Genomic DNA, 23,033 nt, shown 5'->3' with positions numbered 1-23,033 from the left:
ACACCGGGCTGAGTTATTAGAAAAACAAATGAAGTTCTTTCCAGGACAGAGAAAAAACAGGTAGATTTTTCTTCAGTGACATTACCATGAAAATCTGAATCTTTACAGATATTAACCTGAACTTTCCAATCATATCCTGTCCCCAAAACATTTATTAATAACTAACATATCAAATTTAAAAATAAATTTTAAAAAGCAGAATAAAAAGCAGCTCTTAGAAGTTTATCCAAAACAAATATATAAAAGCCTCACCATAATAATTCAAATGTTTTTCTACATTATGTATCAATAGAACAATTTGTTACTGAAAATATGGAAGATGAAGTTTTTTTTTCTTCATGACTTTAAAAGACACATCTTTTCTATAATTCTAAAATCTTTTTTTTTCTTTATTACATAATCATTCCAGGACCCATGCCTCCTAAAAAAGAGTAAGAGAGGTAGTAACCAGACCTAAGCTACTGAGAACATTAATGGCAATTAAAGAATGTCTTTTACAACCTTTTAATCACTTTTAAGGAACGATGCTACATGAATACAAACTAGCATAAAACCTCAAAAATAATACAAAAAAAAACAATTTTCTTTGGTCTGGCAAGACTTCCATTTGTCAATAGTCTTATATGCCAGAATAGGCCAAAGTTTTGGCAGATGGACTAAATATTCAAATTCAGGCTGAGTTCCACAACTGTCTCAGGCCTGGTGCTTCCTACTGACATATGGCAACTTCAGGCTGCTGATCTGTTTTCCCATCTATTTCAGGAGAATTTTATAGTCACTCTTGGCATTAGTTACTTAATTATTTCCACTTTCTGCCACTCACGTTTCTTTAATAATCCACTACAACAATCAGAGGTAACAGAGGAAGGCAATTGCATCTTCAGTTGTTCAAACTGTGAAATCACCGTTAGACTGTAAGCCAGCTAAGCATATTAAAAAGTCCACTGAATATTTGAAGTATGGTAATTGTACAGATGGCCTAAGTGACAAAAGAGCCATATGTTGCCCAAAGGTGTTCACTTTAGTCATTCTTGAGCCATCTTTTAAAAAATTCATAATTTGTTTATTAACCTATAATTCCAGTAATATACCTGTTGCTTATTTGCTAGTCATGAATTTACTGCTGAAATTATGAACCTTTCTCATATATATATATATTTTTTTTTAACTGAGGACAAACCAAATGATTAGCATTGCACTTAGGTACTCCAATATGGCAATATTCCAATATTATCATCATAAGCCTTTCCTTCAATGAGGCAGATCATAATCCATTCATACCCTTTCATTCTGTGTGGCTTTTTTCCATTTCCTCTCACAAATACACCACAAAATGCTCACCTAATATTCTATAGGTTTTTCTTTTGATACTATGACATTATATGCCAATCAGTAGAGCATGTGAACTATTTATCAATTATACATCTCTCTTACTATATGGCTGGCCTTTCTTCTTTTTCAATTATCCCATATTTTCATGGAAGTCTTTATGCAATGAAATGTGGTGCTTATATGTGTAAACCTAATCATATTTATCATCTCCTTCTCTACTTTTAAATGATTCTCTTTTAGTCCTTTGAAGGCTAGAGTTTCATGACTAATAACTTTAAACAAAGGCAAACAAATGATCTTCATCTATAGCAAATAATTGTCATTCTCTGTCTTTTAATCATTTGGGAAGGAACAATTTACCTAGGGTACATAGGACTGAACTCATGATTGGTCATGATTTGGCATATATTCAATATCCTCAATAGCCTTAGCATATGTAAACCTTCGTTTAAAGATTTGTGCAGCTGACCAAAGGAATCTTGTCTATTCTTCCTCAGTGTTCATGGTTTTGATAGAATCTGAACATTGATCTTCAAATGGGGACATCTATAGATTATCAATATCCATCAGTACTTTCTCTTCCTATATGTTGTATATCTTCCATGACAATACCCAATATATGTCCCTTTTTTATGTGTCTCATATGATACTAATTATTGGAGTTGTAAAGCAAGATTTTTTTTCCATTGAGGGAAATGGGTGGACTGGCCACAACCCCCCCCCCCCCCGTTGGAATTTGTAAATCTTGCACTTTATCTTGGGAACATGAGGACAGAGGAAAAGAGAAGAACAAGAGAGGTTGGCTGTAATTTTATGGCAGCAGTGCACCCATAAAAGGCATGATGACACATGGAAGGCAAGAATGAGGATTCCTCCAATTTCCTTTTTCAGATATTTAAGAGGAATCCTCTGCATGAATAAGCAAAAAATGTACAATAGTAATGACGTTTATTAGGTATTAATTCCAGTAGTAGGCGCACTGAAAAAAAAACCTAAATAGGAGGAGAGTGGGTTCTATTGTACCCTCGACTAACTATCTATTTAAGTGCTTTTAAAAGTTATCAAATTATATTTTCCTGATTTATATATTAATTTTACGAACAATGACTAATCTTATCTATAAGTTGCCTAGTGCAGGAGAGCTTTAGGAACCACTCAAGATAGAAGTCTTTGTTAGCACTGAGCTAGTAGTTAAACCTAAGCCCTCTGTTTCAGAGTTCTGCTCTCTAATTGGAGACATAAGTATGAATCACTTAATAAGTGTAGGATCATTACAAAGCTGGCTCCTCTTACATAAATTTTCATTGTAGACATGAGCCAAAGTCAGATATCTTTTAAGGAATTCAATGCTATGTGCATATATAGAGGAGACACCTTAGGGAAGGCATCAAAACTTCAAGTTTTGATTTTCTCTACCAAAATAATTTTTTTATGATTTAAAAAATAATATAATCTTAAATACTCTATGCTTTTGGCCTAGGTTTGAGATTTTCAGAGGATAGAAAAGTGCTCAGTCTCTCTAACTTTTTTTCCCTAACATTTACAGCACATGCTCATGAAGCAAACAATTATGTGGTAGATAATAACATGCAATTAAAGAGTGTAAGCAAAATTCAGTCCATTTCTTAGATATTAATTAGAATTAGATTATTCAATATAATAACATATTGAAATGGAGTTTACTGAAAGATACAACATAGTGGGCTAGGTCCCCAAAAGATGGAAGGCAGTTCTTGAATTTAGTCACTTCTAATACCCCTTTTGGCTCTGTGATGAATTCTTATATCTTGCCACTGTCCATGTCTGTGGAAAGTAGGCAGTAGTGGATCTTTGATGGCAGTAACACTAACTGAATGAAATTTTTAGAGTTGTTCTTACTTAGATAGAGAAAAACGATCTTCACCTGTAGCAAATAATTGTCACTCTCTGCCTTTAATCATTTGGGAAGGACCAATTTACCCAGGGTACATATGACTGAACTCATGATTGTTCTTTTGTGAAACTCACATTTGGCATACATTCAATATCCTCACAAGCCTTAGTAACAGAAGGCTATTACCTGAATGGAAAGCTGTTGCGGGGTAGTTTCTAATAATTGTCCCCAAAAAGACAGCCATTCAGTAACCTTGAAAGGCAGCTGTTATCTCAAACTATATAGCCTGCACCATGCAGGTGCTAACATTTATCCTGAAAATGACCTTGCAAAAAAGCAACTTTTTGCCTTAGAATGGGGGAAGTGGAAACCTATCCAGTGAGGCTTCTCACAAATTTACAATGAGACAGAAACCTATTGAACTTTTGATATGTTTACATATGCTTGACTTAGTTCAGTTGTTCTTCCCAAACTTGACATTCTTCAGAGATATTTCAACTTTTGATAGACCATCTAACATTTTACAAGCAGTTATGGTTTATGCTAACTCTTGAGACAACAGAAATGATTATATTATAGTTTCCAGTCAAGGACAGTACAATCCTGGATTTTCTCATTAGACCGAGCATGTGTATATAAATATTCTTGTTAAGTTTCTTCTTCTTATCCAAGAAATCTTTCCCAGTGGAAGTTGAACTAGAGATTTCCACATATACAAAAACAGCATATTAATCCAGCTCTTCACTGGTCTTTCATTCTATTCATTTTGAATTATGGGGTGAGTAATAGTAGTCAAATGAAACACCACCCAATAAAAAGATTAACCAGAATATTCTTTCAATCAATTATGCAGTACCATAGATTTGCATTTTCCTATAGAATATAATATTTAGAAGTCTACCTAGCTACTTCTTTAGTTTCAGTAAAAAATGTGTAAATTATTCTCAAATTTTAAAAATGTATAATTGGTAAAGTAGGCATTTGGGACAATCATCATTAATATTCTTTTGCATAATCATTTTGGGGGATCCAAAAAGTTTGTGCTTTCCATCCCTTTATTATTGTCACCTCTTTCTAATAATTGATATTCAGCCCCTTAACACCCTCAAAATTGTGTCATCTTTAGCAAACACATTGTTGGTCTAGTTCAATTGCTTTTCCCATCCTTGTTTCTTCCTCTGAGAAAATCTGGGACTGAAATCCCCAAAATGAAATTCACTGTCACTGCTGGTGAAAAATATTATAAAATTTTGAATGTTTTTTTTCTTTTTAATTCTTTTCTTTCTTCCTAGTTTAATTTTTATATGCTATTTGCATGCCTTGACTTGGTAAAGTCTCAAACTTTCTTAAAGTGCTTATCTTTACTCCACTATCTTTCTTTGTCCTATGTGGTGATACTATTCATAATCGTAGCCCTTCTTCCCAACAAAATCTTTACAAACTTGTTTATATTATAAATACATGTTTCCCTTGGCTGTGATATCTTTCTGGTTGGCAAGGTTATTTGTTTAGGGCTAAAGCCCTTTGTAGGCTATTTTGATCTCCTTCTTATGGCAATTACAGTGTAATACATGAAACTTGGTTCTATAGGAAAGAAAACAACTATAACTGGCAGTTTATACCTACAAGGAATAGAGTGATACATAAAATACACAAATCTGACTTTTAATGATTATTCTAAGTCAACAACTACTCTCCCAATATGTCCTGGCATTTACATGTTGTATGCTCAGAATGTAGCTGCTATTTTAGATTATAAGAGCAAATCTGTGGAGCTAATATTCTAACACTTGCCCACAAGCCTTCATCAATGATCTTTCTATTTTAAAAATGATTAAAAAAACTTAATTGGTTTTAACAAAGGTATTTATTAAGATGTTTTTGAATGAATGACAAGTTAATGTAACATTCTTCTCTCTTCCCTCCACAAAAAAATTAAGCCAAGGCTTACTTTCCTGAAAATACAAACAGGTCTACAGAAAGAGAGGGTTCAAACTTAGATAAAATAGTGTCCACTGACACATATAGAAAGACTATATGTGTCAAAGAGGTAATTCACAATTCCTGGTACTAGATGTCCTTTTGGAAGGTCCAAAGCTATCATTTCAATCTGATACAAGAGGTCACACTTTTTGAAGTCACTTCTTTCCTAATATGAGTAACTTTTCCTATATATGTGTCCTAGTCATGTCTCTCTGATGCAGTGTTTCTAATAACAGGGTCATCTGGGGTGTATAGAGGGCAGAAAGAGCAGAAAAAGTCTAAATGTCTCTTTTCCCCTTCAAGTGTGATTCACTATCAGAATACTAGTTTTCCTCTACTTCTGATTCCAACTCTGAAATTATCAAACTCTAAAATGGAATTCTTCCACTACTAACTAACTTACTTCTGATATTCCTTTAGCTTTTTAAGTCCTCCAGAGGTATGGTTAGCTTTTTTGGTCAACCACTTCTGCTCCTCCAGTCTTCCCCCAATCAACAAGGCGCTTTCTTCATAAAGAGATAACAGAACATAAACTCATTTTGTTTAGTAGTCAATAAAAAAAACTAGGTCTATACTTTTAAACTTTATCATATGTGATCACATTTTCTAATTACACTAGCTGATTAGGGGTAAGGAGATGATTTCCCATCTTTAGACATGAAGTTACTTTTTTAAATCTTTGTGGATAAGCATTTATGTAAAAAAGTTTCTCACTAATTATCTATTAATCTTGTAGTTCAAATATTTGAATTAATTTACAAGATTTTGTTTAATCTGCTTATATAACCTGACAAATAATATACTTTTATTATCATATTTTCTCTTTAGATACTGCTCTCAATAAGTTCAATTAGTGGTCAAGTGTGAGTAAAATGTTAGAAATCCAGCAAAAGAATGTTCCCTTTGAGTGGTCACTGGTTAAGGGAAAATGTCTCCCATATTTAGAAAACATAAGGCCAAAATTTACCTCTACTAAAAAATAAATCACCTGCCAGTTAGCTTAGCCATTACGTTGGTTTTTAAGTCTATAAAGTCAGTTACCTGGGAGGTCTAACAGAATGATCCATTTTATCAACCAATTTATTTTATTAATCAGTTCAATTGACTGAAACACAGAAAAGTTATTAAAAGTATAAAAAGTATTAATTTTTATGCTTGTATATCATACTTAATGACTACATATGAAGGTTCTTATAAGCAAAATCATAGCATTTTAGAGTTGAAAATTACTTTAGGGATAATTTATCGATATACTAATAAATAATAATTTATTAAGTACCAAACACAAAAACAAAAGCAAAACAACTCCTGTCTTCAAGGAACTTATAGTTAAGTGTAGGAATTAATATTCACATTTTTATATGTATACATAGGTATAGATAGATAGATAAATGCCTTCTAAGCTCTATGCCCTTGTTCCAACCTCCAAGCTTACAGAAAAGTTAGTTTCTCTAAAATGCTGTCCCCTCAGAGTTCTACATATACTTCTAGGAGGTCAGGGATATCTTTCTCTTACCATAAGCTCAAGTTCCCATTATGGTATGTTCTTTCCAGTGGTAATCATCAGTGATGAGCATTTCAATTATGTTCAACCAATTAACAAGAATTAGTTTTTACAAAGGAATATGTAATAAGAAGACACAGCAAGAACTGAAATAAAAATTTTCCCCTACCACCAAGAGACCATTCTACCTAGTCCCAGGGAGTTGGTTTAAATTTAAACCAATTACAACTTCACATTTGCCTCTCTAAGCTTGCTTCCGTATATGGCAAAGGCAGTCAGAATACACACACACAATACACACACACACACACACACACACACACACACACACACCTACCACTGTTGGTTGAGCCAATTGGTTTACTCTTCTAGGTCTTAATTGTCATCTTAGAAGTTATCAAAAGGCTGTGAAATGAAAGGAGAAAAAAAGGGAGCTTTGAGAGAGTGAACTCAATTTTCTTTGAAAAATATAAAGCTGCATTGCTAACCATTGGCCAAAGGTTACTTCCTTTTCAGTCCATCCAATGAACCCAGGTCTTTTTTATTTAACCAAATTCACTATTTCTGGCTTGCTTAGGGCTAGACACAATGTTGGGAGATGGAAGCTGAAGGGCTCTGGACCTGCTCAGCTGGAGTGCTTGGGCCTCTCCTTGCAAGGACTGAATAAATACTTCCTCTTTGTATCTGAAAAAAAAAAAGTATATATATATATATATATATATATATATATATAAAGCTAAGTCTTCAGTTGACAGGGTGAGTAGAATGACTATTAATGGGAAGTTTGAGGAGAAACAAGGTTCGAAATAAGACCTGTAATGGTGAGGAAATTGAGAGCAGTTAAATAACTTGACCAAGACTTGCCACTTTGTAGCAAAATTGGGACTAGAACTGAAGGTTCTCTAAACTGAATAGGCTGCAGTATAAAACAAAAATTTATTAAGTACCTTCTGTCTGTAATGTAAATCATTGTATAAGACACTGAAGATTAAAAGACAAAACAAAACAAAACAAAGAAACAACAACAACAACAAACTATCCCCAAAGAGCTTATATCTTAATATAGGGATTTTATGTGTAAAAGCAAAATATATACAATCATTTTATTAATTTGCTAACCACGAGAGGGAGCAGAAAAAACTTGTCATAGGAAATGATATGTAAACTAAATGTTGAGGGAAATAAGAGTTTTAAACAACTTGACAACCAGAAGGGAGGGCATTCCTATGCTAAGGCACCGTTTTGTGCAAAAGATTTTGGTATTGCCAAAATTCAAATAGGAATTTAGATCACTTGAGTTGAAGTAGTAAATTTTTTAAAAAGTGATCATTTCCATTTCTCCTATTGTTATCTTATCCTGTTTTCCATTAGAATTCTTTGTGAGCAACATATATTTGCAAGACAAATGTGGCTTTTTGGTTTGGGTTTTTGTGTGTGTGCATGTGTGTGTGTGTGTGTGTGTGTGTGTGTGTGTGTGTGAAGTTGATAACAGGCCTATTTATTACATGATAATTTCAATTAGATCTTTTTGGAGAAAAGAAATATTAAAGGAATAAATAATGCTCTAAATACATTTAATTATGTTTATTCAAGACACTTAATTGTAACATCTTACATGCCTTTATTTCAAGTCTGTCCACTTTTAGTAACAGCAGTGTAATTTCATATAGTTCAGTTGTTTTATAAAAAGTTTTCCTTACTCTGTCCACTCTATTATCTTAAAATGATTACACAATATTTATACAATTATACAATATTATAAGTAATGAAAAAAATATGAAGAAAGGAGATTCACAACCATTTCAATGTTAATATACATGCATCCATGTATGCATGTATATATACATATTTCTATATGTGTAAATATGCATGTGTTTACATATGTGTTCTGTTTTTGTATATTATTGACAGGTATAACATAGTATTAGAAAGCTGGCCTTAGAGTCAAGAGGACCTGGATTCAAATCCTGCCTTTATAGAGCTACTGGTAGTGACCCTAAGTAAACCATTTCATCTTTCAGGCAATTCTTTAAGACTATAGATAACAAAATACTTAACCAATCTGCATTATGGAAAAAAAAAGTTTATGCCAAGCAAATCCTAGGTACAACATATATAAATATATACATATAAACTCACATTTTACACACGCATGCCTATATATATTTATATATGTTTTCTGATTACTATAATACAAATATATGCATGTGTGTGTATATAAATAAATTTTTTGGTCAAGTCCTTTGATTTCATTGATAAAAGGAACTTCAGATGAAGAAATTTCCTTGGCCAATGCAAATAATCAAGTGCTTTTTATGCTACATTTTAAAAAGTTTCTTTTACTGTTGAAGATGATTAATAAAGTAACTTGGGCAGAGTTTTAACCCCTCTTTATTATTTTATAGAATATTTCATTATATGATTAAAATGCCGGGATGGGCATTTGATGTGAGATAGGAGTAGAGAAAAGGAAGAAGAAGGGGAAGGAACACAGTAGAAACCAAAAATGATTACAGAACAGGGAAGCTGGATATCATGGATGATAAACTTTTTCTGCTTCACACTCTTCCCTATGGCTGACCCACTATAGAGTAAGGGGAATATTCCAAAAATGTGGCAGAAAATGCTACATTTAAGAGATTATATATTTTATGTAGAGAAACAGAATAAAATAGGAGATAGAACATTCAAGTGACTGCATATTTTGTGTAGATATTCCATTTATAAATGTAACCAGACAAGCTACTTACATACACGTTTAGACCAGTGTTATTAAATAGCATAAGTACATATCATAAGTTATATAGCATATAAATATGTGGTAGAAATAAGTCTTGGTGTGCAAACATGTACCATTAATGCAAATTGGACATATTCTTCATATGAAATCTCAGGGTATATGTTAAGTGACTCATCTATGGTTACATAATATTCATAATATATATAACAGGCAGAATTTTAATCAAGGTCTAAGGTCCACTCTTCTTGTATACAATTTACATAAGATATAAGTATACATACACACATGTATTTCTTATACCATAATTTATAGCATCAATAATCAGATAGGAGAGGGTTTTTTCAGCCTATAGACTCACAACAACTCAAAGTACCTACACTGTTAATTTTATTTATTTATTTTTTTTTGCTGACGCAAATTAGGGTTAAGTGATTTGCCCAGGGTCACACAGCTAGGAAGTGTTAAAAGTTTGGGGTCAGTTTTGAACTCAGGTCCTCCTGATTTCAGGGCTGGTGCTCTATTTACTGTGCCACCTAGCAGCTGCTATGCTGTCTATCCTTAAGTAAGTTCTGTTGCCTGGGGATATAAAACCCGGGAAGTTTTTATATATATAAATTAAATTATAAGACAAAATTTTCTCAATTTTGATATTTTTAAGCAAATTTCCATCAATTGGAGAATGGTTAAACAAATTTCACAATTCCTTTCTGGAACAGTTCTAGAAATTATGGTGATCATGCTTTAAAAATGTGGCAGAGAAGGTTGAATTCAAGTGATTGCATATTTTGCATAGATATAACACTTATAGATTGTATATGCTGTATATAACATGTATGTGTGTATGTATACATATATCTTATGTAGATTGTGTACAAAGAGAGTGGGCCTTAGAATCAGACCTTGATCAAAATTCTGTCTGTTATATATATTATGAATATATGTATATGATGGAATATTGCCATGTTATGAAAACTACATACTGTTAAAATCATTTGATCTTTGTTCATTTTATTGAATTACTTTGAATTTCTTTTTATTCTTTATTATAATTGATAGCTCTGTGGAATTTAAATTCCCTCATAATCCGATCCCTTTCCACATTCCCTTCTCCTTAAACTTATTTCCTATACTATAGTCTATAATCTAAAAGCCCTAGCCTCCTTAATATTTCTCACAAATAACATTCCAACTCTGGACTACGTGCCTTTATGTTGAAGATCTACCAAACTGAAAACGCTTTCTCTTATTACTTCTGACTCTTAGTTTCCTGATTTTCTTTAAGATTCAGCTCAAACAATACAGGCCAGTTTCAATGATTTTATAGTGACGAGAGCTATCTACACCCAGAGAGAAATCTGAGGGAACTGAGTATGGATCACAACATAGCATTTTCACTTCTTTTGTTGTTTGTTTGAATTTTATTTTCTTTCTCTTTTTTTCTTTTTGATCTGATTTTTTTGTGCCTGCAACAAAATTATTGTATAAATATGTATGACTATGTAGGATTTACATATATATTTTACCATGTTTAACATATATTGATTACTTGCCATCCAGGGAAGAGAGGGGGGAAGGAAGGAAGGAATTGGAACGCAAGGTCTTGTAGGGGTCAATGATGAAAATTTATCCTTGCATATGTTTTGAAAATAAAAAGCTTCAATTTAAAAAAAAAAATTCAGCTCAAATCTCACTTTTGCATTATACCTTTTCCAGTCCCTCATGCTAGTACCTTCCCTCTGAGATTACTTTTTTTTTTACAATGTATATACTTGATATATACAATCATTTGCATGTTGTCTCCCTTATTAGAATGTGAGTTTCTTGAGAGCAAGACCTATATTTTTTGCATAGTACTTAGTACAATGTGTGGCACATAGTAAGCATTAAATAAATATTTATTATTTAACTACTTATTAACTAATTAGTTTCTTTGATGATTCTCTGAGGTTTTCTTTTTTTTTTTTTTTAGGTATAAACCAATATGTTATTCTTTATATCATGATAAAGTAAAAATGGATATATGATTTAGATATAAAGGGTAATACTATTAGCAAATTAGAAGAGCAAGGAATGGTCATTTATGAGAAGGAGGAAAATTCTTTTTTTTTTTTTTTTTAAATTTAATAGCCTTTTATTTACAGGATATATACATGGGTAACTTTACAGCATTAACAATTGCCAAACCTCTTGTTCCAATTTTTCACCTCTTACCCCCCCACCCCCTCCCCTAGATGGCAGGATGACCAGTAGATGTTAAATATATTAAAATATAAATTAGATATACAATAAGTATACCTGACCAAAACGTTATTTTGCTGTAGAAAAAGAATCAGACTCTGAAATATTGTACAATTAGCTTGTGAAGGAAATAAAAAATGAAGGTGTGCATAAATATAGGGATTGGGAATTCAATGTAATGGTTTTTAGTCATCTCCCAGAGTTCTTTTTCTGGGCATAGCTAGTGCAGTTCATTACTGCTCCATTAGAAATGATTTGGTTGATCTCGTTGCTGAGGATGGCCTGGTCCATCAGAACTGGTCATCATATAGTATTGTTGTTGAAGTATATAATGATCTCCTGGTCCTGCTCATTTCACTCAGCATCAGTTCATGTAAGTCTCTCCAGGCCTTTCTGAAATTATCCTGTTGGTCATTTCTTACAGAACAGTAATATTCCATAATTTTCATATACCACAATTTATTCAACCATTCTCCAACTGATGGACATCCATTCAGTTTCCAGTTTTTAGCCACTACAAAAGGGCTGCCACAAACATTTGTGCACATACAGGTCCCTTTACCTTCTTTATAATCTCTTTGGGATATAATCCCAGTAGTAACACTGTTGGATAAAAGGATATGCACAGTTTGATAACTTTTTGAGCATAGTTCCAAACTACTCTCCAAAATGGTTGGATTCGTTCACAACTCCACCAACAATGCATCAATGTCCCAGTTTTCCCACATCCCCTCCAACAATCATCATTATTTTTTCCTGTCATCTTAGCCAATCTGACAGGTGTGTAGTGGTATCTTAGAGTTGTCTTAATTTGCATTTCTCTGATTAATAATGACTTGGAGCATCTTTTCATATGACTAGAAATAGTTTCAATTTCTTCATCTGAGAATTGTCTGTTCATATCCTTTGACCATTTTTCAATTGGAGAATGGCTTGATTTTTTATAAATTAGAGTTAATTCTCTATATATTTTGGAAATGAGGCCTTTATCAGAACCTTTGACTGTAAAAATATTTTCCCAGTTTATTGCTTCCCTTCTAATCTTGTCTGCATTAGTTTTGTTTGTACAAAAACTTTTCAGTTTGGTATAATCGAAATTTTCTATTTTGTGATCAGTAATGATCTCTAGTTCTGCTTTGGTCATAAAGACCTTCCCCTTCCACAGGGTCTGAGAGGTAAACTATCCTATGTTCCTCTAATTTATTAATAATTTCATTCTTTATGCCTAGGTCATGAACCCATTTTGACCTTATCTTGGTGTACGGCGTTAAGTATGGATCAATGCATAGTTTCTGCCATATTAGTTTCCAATTTTCCCAGCAATTTTTATCAAACAGTAAGTTCTTATCCCAAAAGCTGGGATCTTTGGGTTTGTCAAAGACTAGGTTGCTATATTTGTTGACTGTTTTATCCCTTGAACCTAATCTATTCCACTGATCAACTAATCTATTCCTTAGCCAATACCAAATAGTTTTGGTAACTGCTGCTCTATAATATAATTTTAGATCTGGTACAGCTAAGCCACCATCATTTGATTTTTTTTTTCATTAATTCCCTTGAAATTCTTGACCTTTTGTTTTTCCATATGAACTTTGTTGTTATTTTTTCTAGGTTGAGGTTTTCTAAGTAAACAATTATGTCCTTTGCAAATAAGTATAATTTCATTTCCCTGTTATCTTTTGTCTAATTGCATTCACTAACATTTTTAGACTATGTCAAATAATAGGAGAAGGAACATCCTTACTTTCATCCTATATTTATTGAGCAAGTTTTCAATTTTCTCCCTTTGCAAATAATACTAGTTTTTGGCGTTAGATATAAACTCTTCGTTGTATTTTTAAAAGGTTCTTGCCTCTTTCTGTTTCTTGGGGAATTTTTCATAAATGAGTGCCATAGTTTGTCAGGATTTTTCTAAATTAATAGTTTTGGAAATGAATGTTGTTTTGGAAACTTATGTTTTAAAACAATCCTCCCCACAAAATACATTATCTTGTATTTACTTCATAGCTGTTTCCTGCAAATGCCAGAGCAAAATAAATTTCTGCCATACTGCTTTCCAGTTTTTTCTACAATTCATTTCAAATTAGGAGTTCTTCCCTCAAGTAATTTTCATTCTTAGCTTTATTCACCAGTTTGTTGTTAGATTCAGTTCTTCCTGATTCATTTTTATTTAGACTGATTCATCTTTATCTACTTTCATTTTTTGTTTTTATTGCTCTCTGGTTATTTCAGTTGTGTTCAACTCTTCAAAACTCCAATTGGGGTGGTATTATCAGAAATACTAGAATGGTTTGCCATTTCCTCTTCCAGATCATTTTATAGATAAGGAAACTGAGTCAAACAGGATTAAGTGACTGGCCTAGGGTCACACAGCTAGTAAGTATTTCAGGCCAGATTTGAATTCAGAAAAATGAGTCTTTCTGATTTCAGGCTTAGAACTCTATCTACTGTACATCAACAATCACAGTCTCATTAATTATTGTTTTACAATATAATTTAGGGGTGGGGAAATGCTATTCCTCATTCATTACTGCATTTTAAATTGTTTCCTATGAGACTCCACATATTTTGTTCCTCCAAATGAATTTAATTATCAGGTATCTACTTTTATAAATTGTGCCATTTGTAGTTAGATTACTATAGCACTAAATCTGACTTAAAAGAAAAAAGGAGATACAAATTAATGCAAAAGAAATAAATGAAAAAAACACTTAACATTTATAATCTTAAATGTTAATAGATTAAATTATCTGATAAAAAATAAAATGGCATTTAGATAAAAATGAATAAAAAATAAAGACTTATAATGTTGGATATGGAAGAAACATAAAAAATGACAAAGTATAAAAACAAAAATGCTAGAACAAAATTTATTACACACTAAGTGACTTCAAAATAAGCAGGCATTACACTCATATTATCAGATAAAGCAAAATTTTTTTATCATAATGTCAAGAGTGATAAAAAGAGAACTTATATATACCCAAGAAAATAAAATAACATCAGTATTAAATATATATGCTCCAAATTCCATGTCATAAAGAAAATATTAAATTGTAATAAGAAATAGATAATAATAGTAATTGTAGCAGATTTTAGTAATCCACTCTCTGAGCTACATAAATCTAACAAATAAAGAAAAAGGAAAATCAGAGCTAAGTAGAAAAGTGAAGAAATCGGGTTTAAAAGTTTTATGGCATCTTCAGAATATGAATATTAAAAATAATGGATATCTCTGCAAACTACATAGTAAAGTCACACAAATAGTGTACTAGGGCATAGAAACATTATAAATATTAAATAGGTAAATTATTATACATTTCTTTATAGACTCTGAGGGAGGGGAAGAAGCAAAGTCTACATATAAAAGTAGCCTGAATAGTCAGTCACAGAATTTGTGATCTGAAAAGGACCTCAGTGGCCATATAGCCCAACCCATACACCAAAGGAATTCTAATTACAACATAAGAGGCAAATGGTGGTCCAACCTATCCATAAAGACCGCCAAGAAGAGAGAAGTTAGCACTTCTTAAGGCAATCCATTCTATTTATGGACACTTCTAATTGTTCAGAGATTTCCTGAAATTAAATTTAAATTTGTTTCTTTGAAATTCGCATTTATCATTCCTGGTTCTGTTTAATGAGGCCAAACAGAACAAGTCTAACACCTCTTCCACATGACATACCTTCATATATTTGCACACAGTTATCATATGCTTACCCCTGTGTTTTCTTTGCTTCCAATTAAACATATCCAGCTCCTTCAACTGATTTTTATTTGTCATGGACTCCAGGCCTTTACTATCATGGCTGTCCTTCCCTGGACACATTCCAGCTTATCAGTGTTCTTCTTTAACCACAGTGACTAGAAATGAACACTATAATCTAGTCAAGATGAGATGAGATCTGTCAAGAGCAGAAAATAATAGAATGTAATCACCTTCCTATTTCTGGTAGCCAATCTCCTCCTGATATAGTCAAGACATAATTTTTTTTTCTACAACATAACCCTGCTGACATATTAAGCTGGGAGTTGACAAAAGTCAGCATATCCATTTCTGAATAAGTGGTGTCTATATAGGCCTCCTCTGTATTATATTGTGGGGTTGATTTGTTACACCCCAATGTTAGATTTTGCATTTGTCCCTATTGAATTTCATTTTATTAGATTCAGCCAATGCTTATCGATCAAAAGATTTTTGGATCCTAATACTTTCAATCAATGTGTTAGCCAATTTTGAGTTACTACAATATTTGATAAGCACAGCATCTATCCCTTTAACTGATAAAATTTTAAACTCACAGGGCCAACTACATATCCCTGAAGTACTCTACCATAGTCTTTCTGCCATATTGATAACCATTAAAATTTATTCTTTGGAAGATGGAGAGAAGTCAGGAAGTTCCCTGAGCTTTCCCCAGTTTCCCTCATTAACAACATTAAATCTCTAAAAGAATTACAGTGACAGAATCCACAAAAAGACTGACTAAAACAATTTTACAGCCTAAAATAACTTAGAAGGACTTTAGGAAATATCTGTCTCACTTAGATAAAAGGGGAATGAAGTCTAGCACAGATGGTGTCAGGGCAAGCCAGTGGGAGTTTCTTAACCACAGCACAAGGCAGCAATTGAAGTCTCTTGTTCCTGACTCACCTGCTTAGTAGCAAAGCAGGCCAGATATGAAGCTCCAGCCTCAGTATATAAGACAAATTGCTAGCCCTAGAATCCCAGTACAACAAGCGACTCTAGACTAGACTACCCTAGTACAGAGTGTAAGCCACAAGCATCTGAGGCACAAGGGCATTAAGTCAGTGACCAGACCATGGGTCCCAGCAAAAGAAGTTTGAGATAGTGCTCCCTGTGTCCTAGGAACAAAGCTCAATTCATAAAAAAAAAAAAAAAAAAAAAAGTAAGCAAAAATCAAAAAAGCCCTTAAAGCCATACAGAACCAGTTAGTATGGTGACAGGGAAGATCAAAACACAAACTGTGAAAAGGAAAACAATGTCAAAAATAATTGTGATGTTTCATCAGTACCAAAGTACTTATCAAAATAGAGTAGTAAATAGCAGAAATTATCATACTAATGTATTTACCTCAAGTATGTCTTTAATTCATTGATAAGGAGAAAATAGTATAATTAAAATGCTTTGTTCCTGTTGCATGCATTCTTCATCAAGATTGTCCTAAATTTATCAAGTATGTCTTTTTAATTCATCCTTAGGGAGATGGTGAGCCAATAGTTTGAACAGCTAGCCCTAACAGAGAGCAGGTCTTAAGTAATACCTGGACTGGACTCTTACTGTTCATGGACTTATTCAATACTGGCCCTCTAAACCTTGGAGATATGCTTAGTAGTGGAATCTCTAGAATAAAGGTATAGACATTTTAGCTCCTTTATTTGCTTAATTTCAAATTGTTTTCCACAATGGTGGTATTAGTTGACCTCTCCATTAAAAAAAGAAGCATTTGTGCACCTGACTTTCCACAAACCTTCTAACATTTATTAGTTCTGTGGTTTATCATTCTTGCCAGTTTGCTGGATGTGAGGAATAACCTCAATGATGTTTTGACATTTATATTATCATGGGTTATTCTTTCACATAGTTATTAGGTGCAGTTCAGTTGTGAACCCTATCTGTGTACCACTTTTCTATTGGGGAATAGGTTTTGGTTTTATACATTTCTATTAGCTATCTATAGATGATAGATATGTACAAACATATACATACATACATACATTTAAAATACATATGTACATTCACAACTATTAAAAAATATCATCTGGATCATCTGATACATCCCTTCTTCCCTCTTCCCATTTTCCTTAGCTTAGGGGATTTAATTTTATTTGTACAAAAGTTTTTCAATTTACATGTAATAAAAATTATATATTTTACCTTTTGTTAATTCCTTTCTTCCTTTCTTTGGTTTTAGAATTCATCTCTTATCCATAACTGTAAAAAGCACATAATATGCTTCAATTCTATTTTAATAATAGGATCTTTGATATTCATGTTATATATTTATTTTTAATTTATTGTAAAATGTCTAACCAAGTCTGCTTTCCAGATTTCCCAACAATACTAATCAAATAGAAATTATTTGTGAGTAATTAATATTTGAGGGTTAATAGAATATTGAATTTAATTTCTTTGTTCTTGAATCCTCTTTGTTAAGTTTCTTTTACTGTTTTACTTCTCTACAGTGTAATAGATAAAATGCTAGACTTGAAGTCAGGAAACTATCAGTTCAATATTGGCCTCAGACACATATTATGTGATACTGTTCAACCTCAGTTTCAACTGTTCACCTCATTTTTCTCCCCTATAAAATGGAAATAATAATAGCATCTACCTCCTAGGTTCATTACAAAGATGAAAACAGATAGTTGTAAAAATAACTGGGCATGGCACTTGACACATAGTAGGAATTTTTAATTGCTTATGCATTTCTGTAATATTCTTTTCTAAAATATAATATTCTCTGAGAGCAGGTTTCTTGGGGGGCTTTGGAGGCAGCCTTAGTTTCAGTTCAGTGTAATCACAAGTGCAGCCAGGTATTAAAGTGCAAATCCTTTATTGTATCCTTCAAAGTCTTGTTTCCTTCACTTGGGGATCGGCTAGTTTTTCTGGAGGCCTTCTGTAGTCTTGGTTCCAAGAGCTTACTGGCTTGTGAATATGCTCGACTGAATCCTGGCTAAGGTTCCAAAAACTTCTAGTGGGCTTGTGTGTCTGGCCCTGAGAGCTTCTTGCTTATATGCTGTACACTGAGTACACACCAATCATTATATCACTAGGAAAATGAAAATCAATGCTAAACTACATTTAACTATTGTCTCCTCAATTTCACTTACTTAGCACCTTGTAAGAATCCTAATACCTTTCTCTTCCTATCTCTGCTTCTTAATAAATAACAAATGATTTTGATGACTATTTTATATTTGAGATCTTAAAGTGCCATTCTCCCTTCATTCCTTTGTTTTTTCATTACTTATTATTGCTATGATACATTTTTTGGTTCCTCTTAATTATTATTTTATCAAATTCTAAAATGAACTTTTTGTTAGTTTGAATGGTATAGACTTAAAAGTGTAAATTAACTGTGGTAGTATTGTCTTTCCATAGCATTTATATTGCTATGGCCCAAACATGAGCACTTAATATATCTTGAATGAGATTTTTCGTTCTATTATTGCTTCTTGAGTTTTATAGAAATGTTAAGAATTTTTTTGTGAATTTATTTCATAGACTGTAATTTTACTGAAGCTCAATTTCTTAGCTATACCCCTGGGATTTTCTAAGTAAACCATCATGTCATCAGTAAATATAGTTTTATCTCATTTTTGAATGTTGTTACACCTTTAAATTCTTTTGTCTTGTTTCACTTTTCTGTCTAGAACTATATCTAATAACATTGTGGAGAAAAGGCATCTTTGTTTCATGTTTGTTTTTACTGAAAAGTTTCTAGCATATTTTCATTGCTTTTAGATGAGTAGGCATTGTGTTAGGAAAACCTGAGTTAAAAATCTGGTATAGGGAAGTAATAGGGAGTTCTTTGCAATTAATTACTGTTTGAAGGTTAATGAAGTATTGAATTTAGGTTTTCTGTTCTTGAATCCCTTTTGTAAATTCTAGTTGTATGACCTTGGACAAGTCACTTCACTTATTTTTGCCTCACTTTCCTCCACTACAAGAAAAAGGGGATAATAATAATACTTACCTGGCAGGATTGTTGTGAGAATCAAATGAGATAATATTTGTGGGGGGTTTTACGTGTTTAGCACAGTGCCTGGAATATAATAAGCTCTAATTTAATGCTTATCCTGGTTCCCCATCTCTTCTGATATTAGATAATATACTTTGTAGATTTTTTTTGCATCATTGAGTATTTTAGTTTGTCAAAGCTTCTTCTGCATTTGTTAAAAAACAATCGTGATTTGAAATATTTTTGTTCTTAATATGATTTATTATGATTATTTTTTCCCTAATGTTGAAGCATTCTTGCATACTTAGTATAAATCAATCTCAGTCATAATGAAGGATTTTTAGATAAGTTGCCACAATCTGCTTGATGGAATTTGGTTTAAAAATTTTTTCAATCACTTTTCAGTAATGATATTGTCCTATAGTTTGTACTTTATCTTTTCTTGGTTTAGTAATTAGGATTATATTTAGCTCATAAAAAGTGTTAGATGGAGTGTTTTCTTATATTTTGAGAACAATTTGTGTAGTGTTGGTATTATTCTTTACAAGTTTCATAGAATTCTCTTGGGAATCACAAAACCAGAAGTTATTTCTTTGGTGGTTTTCTCCTTTTCCATGGAGTTTAAGATCTTGATTTGTTCTTATATTTTGGGTGCTGCATATTTTTAAAGGTAATCTTCTATTTCTTTTGTGCAGCTAATACTGCTGGCAGTTCAAAGTTGACCCTCAGCAAATTATTGTAAATTTTCAAGAGAGCATGTAAGTGTAGAATTACATGGAAGTAGAATATAACAACAACACTGAATGCTATAGGATAATAGGTGTTTAGGTGTTGTCCATGTTAACCTTTGAAGTAACCTCATTAGAGGGGAAATAAATAATATGTATGTAATAAGTGTTTTCATTTGGAAAAGATAATAAAAGACCTTCCTTTAATTCCAATAAGATGAGAAAACCTTCACTTAGAATTGTTTGATTGTGTTAATTCGTAACAGTTCATCAACTTGGAATTCAGTTAAAAGAATCATCTGATATTGTTGTGATTACAGAGTGGAAATTATGAGAATATCAGTTGAATAGAAAGTGAGTTGAGGATAAAAGTGTGAAGAGGATAAAAGAGGAAAAAAAGTGAAGAGGATAAAACCTTCAAAAAGGTTGAAGCTGAGAATTACAGGTGAGAGTTGAATGAAAATAAAGGCTATCCAGACAAGTGGAATTTATAAAGGCTATCCAGACAAGTGGAATTTATTATAGACTACTGCTGTTGAGGCTGGCAAATGGTTTGAGTTAAGACAGGAATGAGTACAATCCAAATTTCTATAGTACCTTAAAGAATTATCTTCAAATAAGAACTTTTTTTAAAACTATGGTTCTAGGATTCTCAATATGGGCTGAATTTCAAATAAAATGGAATATAATTAGTGTCCTATATATTTTTTTACTTATTGTTTTTAACAATGAGTTTATTAAATTGGTTCAATATCTAATGGATGGTAGGAGCATAATTTGCCTTGCTTGGCTCCAGGGGGGTCAGAACTAGGCGTAATGGGCAGACTGTGCTAGGAGTCTGAGGAAAGAAGACAGATTCCAGGAAGGAACGAGTCCACTAGGGATAAGGAAGAATTTCCTTGGTTATAACTATCTATCACTGGAACAGTCTGCCCTGTTAAATCATAAGTTCCCTGAACCTAAAGATCTTTACAGCAAAAACAGAGATCTATTTGTGTCCTATATTGGGAAGGGGGATGGGTTAAATGAACTCTGAGGAATCTTCAACTTTGATAGTCTATAATGACTATATAATCTATGATTTTGTTTATATTTAAAACTTATTTAGATTCTATTCAGGCTTAGAAAGTGTTTTCCTCATTATAACCTTGAGATAGGAAACAGAAGTATATATATTTTTTTCAGAATAGGAATGAATTAACCAAAAATTGAGAGCTAGAAAGTTTCATTGAGTCCAACCTCTACGTTTTACAGAAGAGGAAACTGAAGACCAGGAAAATGAAGGGTAACTTGCCCAAGATGACACAGATAATAGGGAGAGTTAAGTGAAAAATGATCAGTGGCTCTGCAATTAGAAGATCTGTGTTCAAATTCTGCCTGGGCATACTTACTACTTCTGTGATCTTGGGCAATAACAATAGCTAGCATTCATAGAGAACATTTTGCAAAGAATTTTAATAATAAGTTAATATTTATGTAGTGTTTACAATGAGCTAAGTGCCTTACAATTATTAGCTCATTTTATCCTCACAATAACCCCATGTGATAGGTCCTATTATAATCCCCATTGTACAGAAGAGGAAACAGACAGAGGTTAAATGATTTCCCTGGGCTCACATAGGTAGTAAGTGTGTGAAGCTGGATCTGAAAGCAGCTTTTTCCTTAACTCCAGGTTAGTCATTCTATGTCCTGTACTATTTTGCAGTCAACTTACATCAGCTCTCTTAAATATAAGGTCTTCATTTTTCTCACCTATAAATAAAGCTAGACTAGATAGCCTCTGAGGTCCCTCCCAACTGTAAAGCTGAGTCAATGATCTTAGATAGTAAAGTAAGGATTGTGAACTTAAGTTTTCTAACTTCTAACTTCAAATCCAAATTCTTTCCACGATACCACCTTCCATAAGATGTGAAAACTGAGGTTTAGAAAGCTTAATTGAATTGCCCATGATGGCAACATTGTAAAAGATTTAGATAGTGCTTTACAAATTTATCGGCTGGTTTTCAAAGCAACCCTGGGAGGATGGTACTATTCCCATTCCCTAGTAAATTAAGGTAAACAGAGATTAAATGACTTGACTAAAGCTAATCAGCGAGTCAACGCCCCAGGTCACACTGGAATTCTGGTCTTGCTGATTCAAGATCCAAAGTTCCCTTCTGTGGGGGTCAGAGCTGAATTTCAAAGCCAGATCTTATCAAGTTTAGGGCTCTTTCTACTGTATCACCTAAAGAAATCCAAGACTGAAAGGCTAAAGTCTGGACTGGACAAACAGAAACGGGAACTTCTGGGTCTTTGAGGATTCGATAGGTTTTAGTCCCCTTAGACTAAATGTCTCAGTTGTCTATTCCAGATTCTCATTAATCCAGCCCCCCCCTCCCCCATACAATATTGTAAATAAATAATCTGGGCACCTTTTCTCCAGCTCACCAGTTCTATCTCCATTAGAATCTGCAACCAGAAGTCACATGGGTTTGTTTTTAAACAGCAATCCAAGCTAAATTTTGGCTGATCCCCAAAGTCTCTTTCAGTTCTTACTGTCACTTCTCTTTGAGGTACTTCTTGAAGCCCAGCCCCCAGAAATTACCATGGAAACTCGTGACACAGTCGGCGCTAAAGACTTCACTCGCTCCACATCCTTACAATATTGTTTCTCCAAAGCCTGTCCACATGGGCGCACCATCTTGCCATTGGTCCTTCATCATACCGGTGCCTTCCCTTGTCCAATCAGCTGTCTAAGCACGTGCGCCCCCGCGGCCCTCCGCGACTTCTCATTGGCCTGACCTTTCTGATCACGCTCTGCCTGCTCTTCATCACGCGGGGAGGGGCGGTGACAAAGCAATGACTCAGTAGAGGTCTGGCGCCAATCAAGGAGAGGGGGCCTCTCGGCCAGCCAATGTGAAGGCGCGTGGGTTGGCTCTTTCCTCACCT

General features: G+C 33.2%; 1 long non-coding RNA gene across 1 annotated transcript; it reads right to left on the bottom strand.

The window, feature by feature from the left end:
* Positions 1–4,694: 4,694 nt before the first annotated feature.
* LOC111719318 lies at positions 4,695–22,954 on the bottom strand. The gene is made up of 4 exons (XR_004232416.1): positions 22,690–22,954; positions 15,392–15,576; positions 7,030–7,097; positions 4,695–5,694 (listed from the first exon to the last, which is right to left on the bottom strand). It is a non-coding gene; the product is annotated as an uncharacterized LOC111719318 (long non-coding RNA).
* Between the last annotated feature and the right edge of the window lie 79 nt (positions 22,955–23,033).

Source organism: Sarcophilus harrisii, chromosome 2 (genome assembly GCF_902635505.1).
Source record: "Sarcophilus harrisii chromosome 2, mSarHar1.11, whole genome shotgun sequence".
Taxonomy (NCBI): Eukaryota; Metazoa; Chordata; class Mammalia; order Dasyuromorphia; family Dasyuridae; genus Sarcophilus; species Sarcophilus harrisii.
This window is presented reverse-complemented; position numbering and strand designations above follow the sequence as displayed.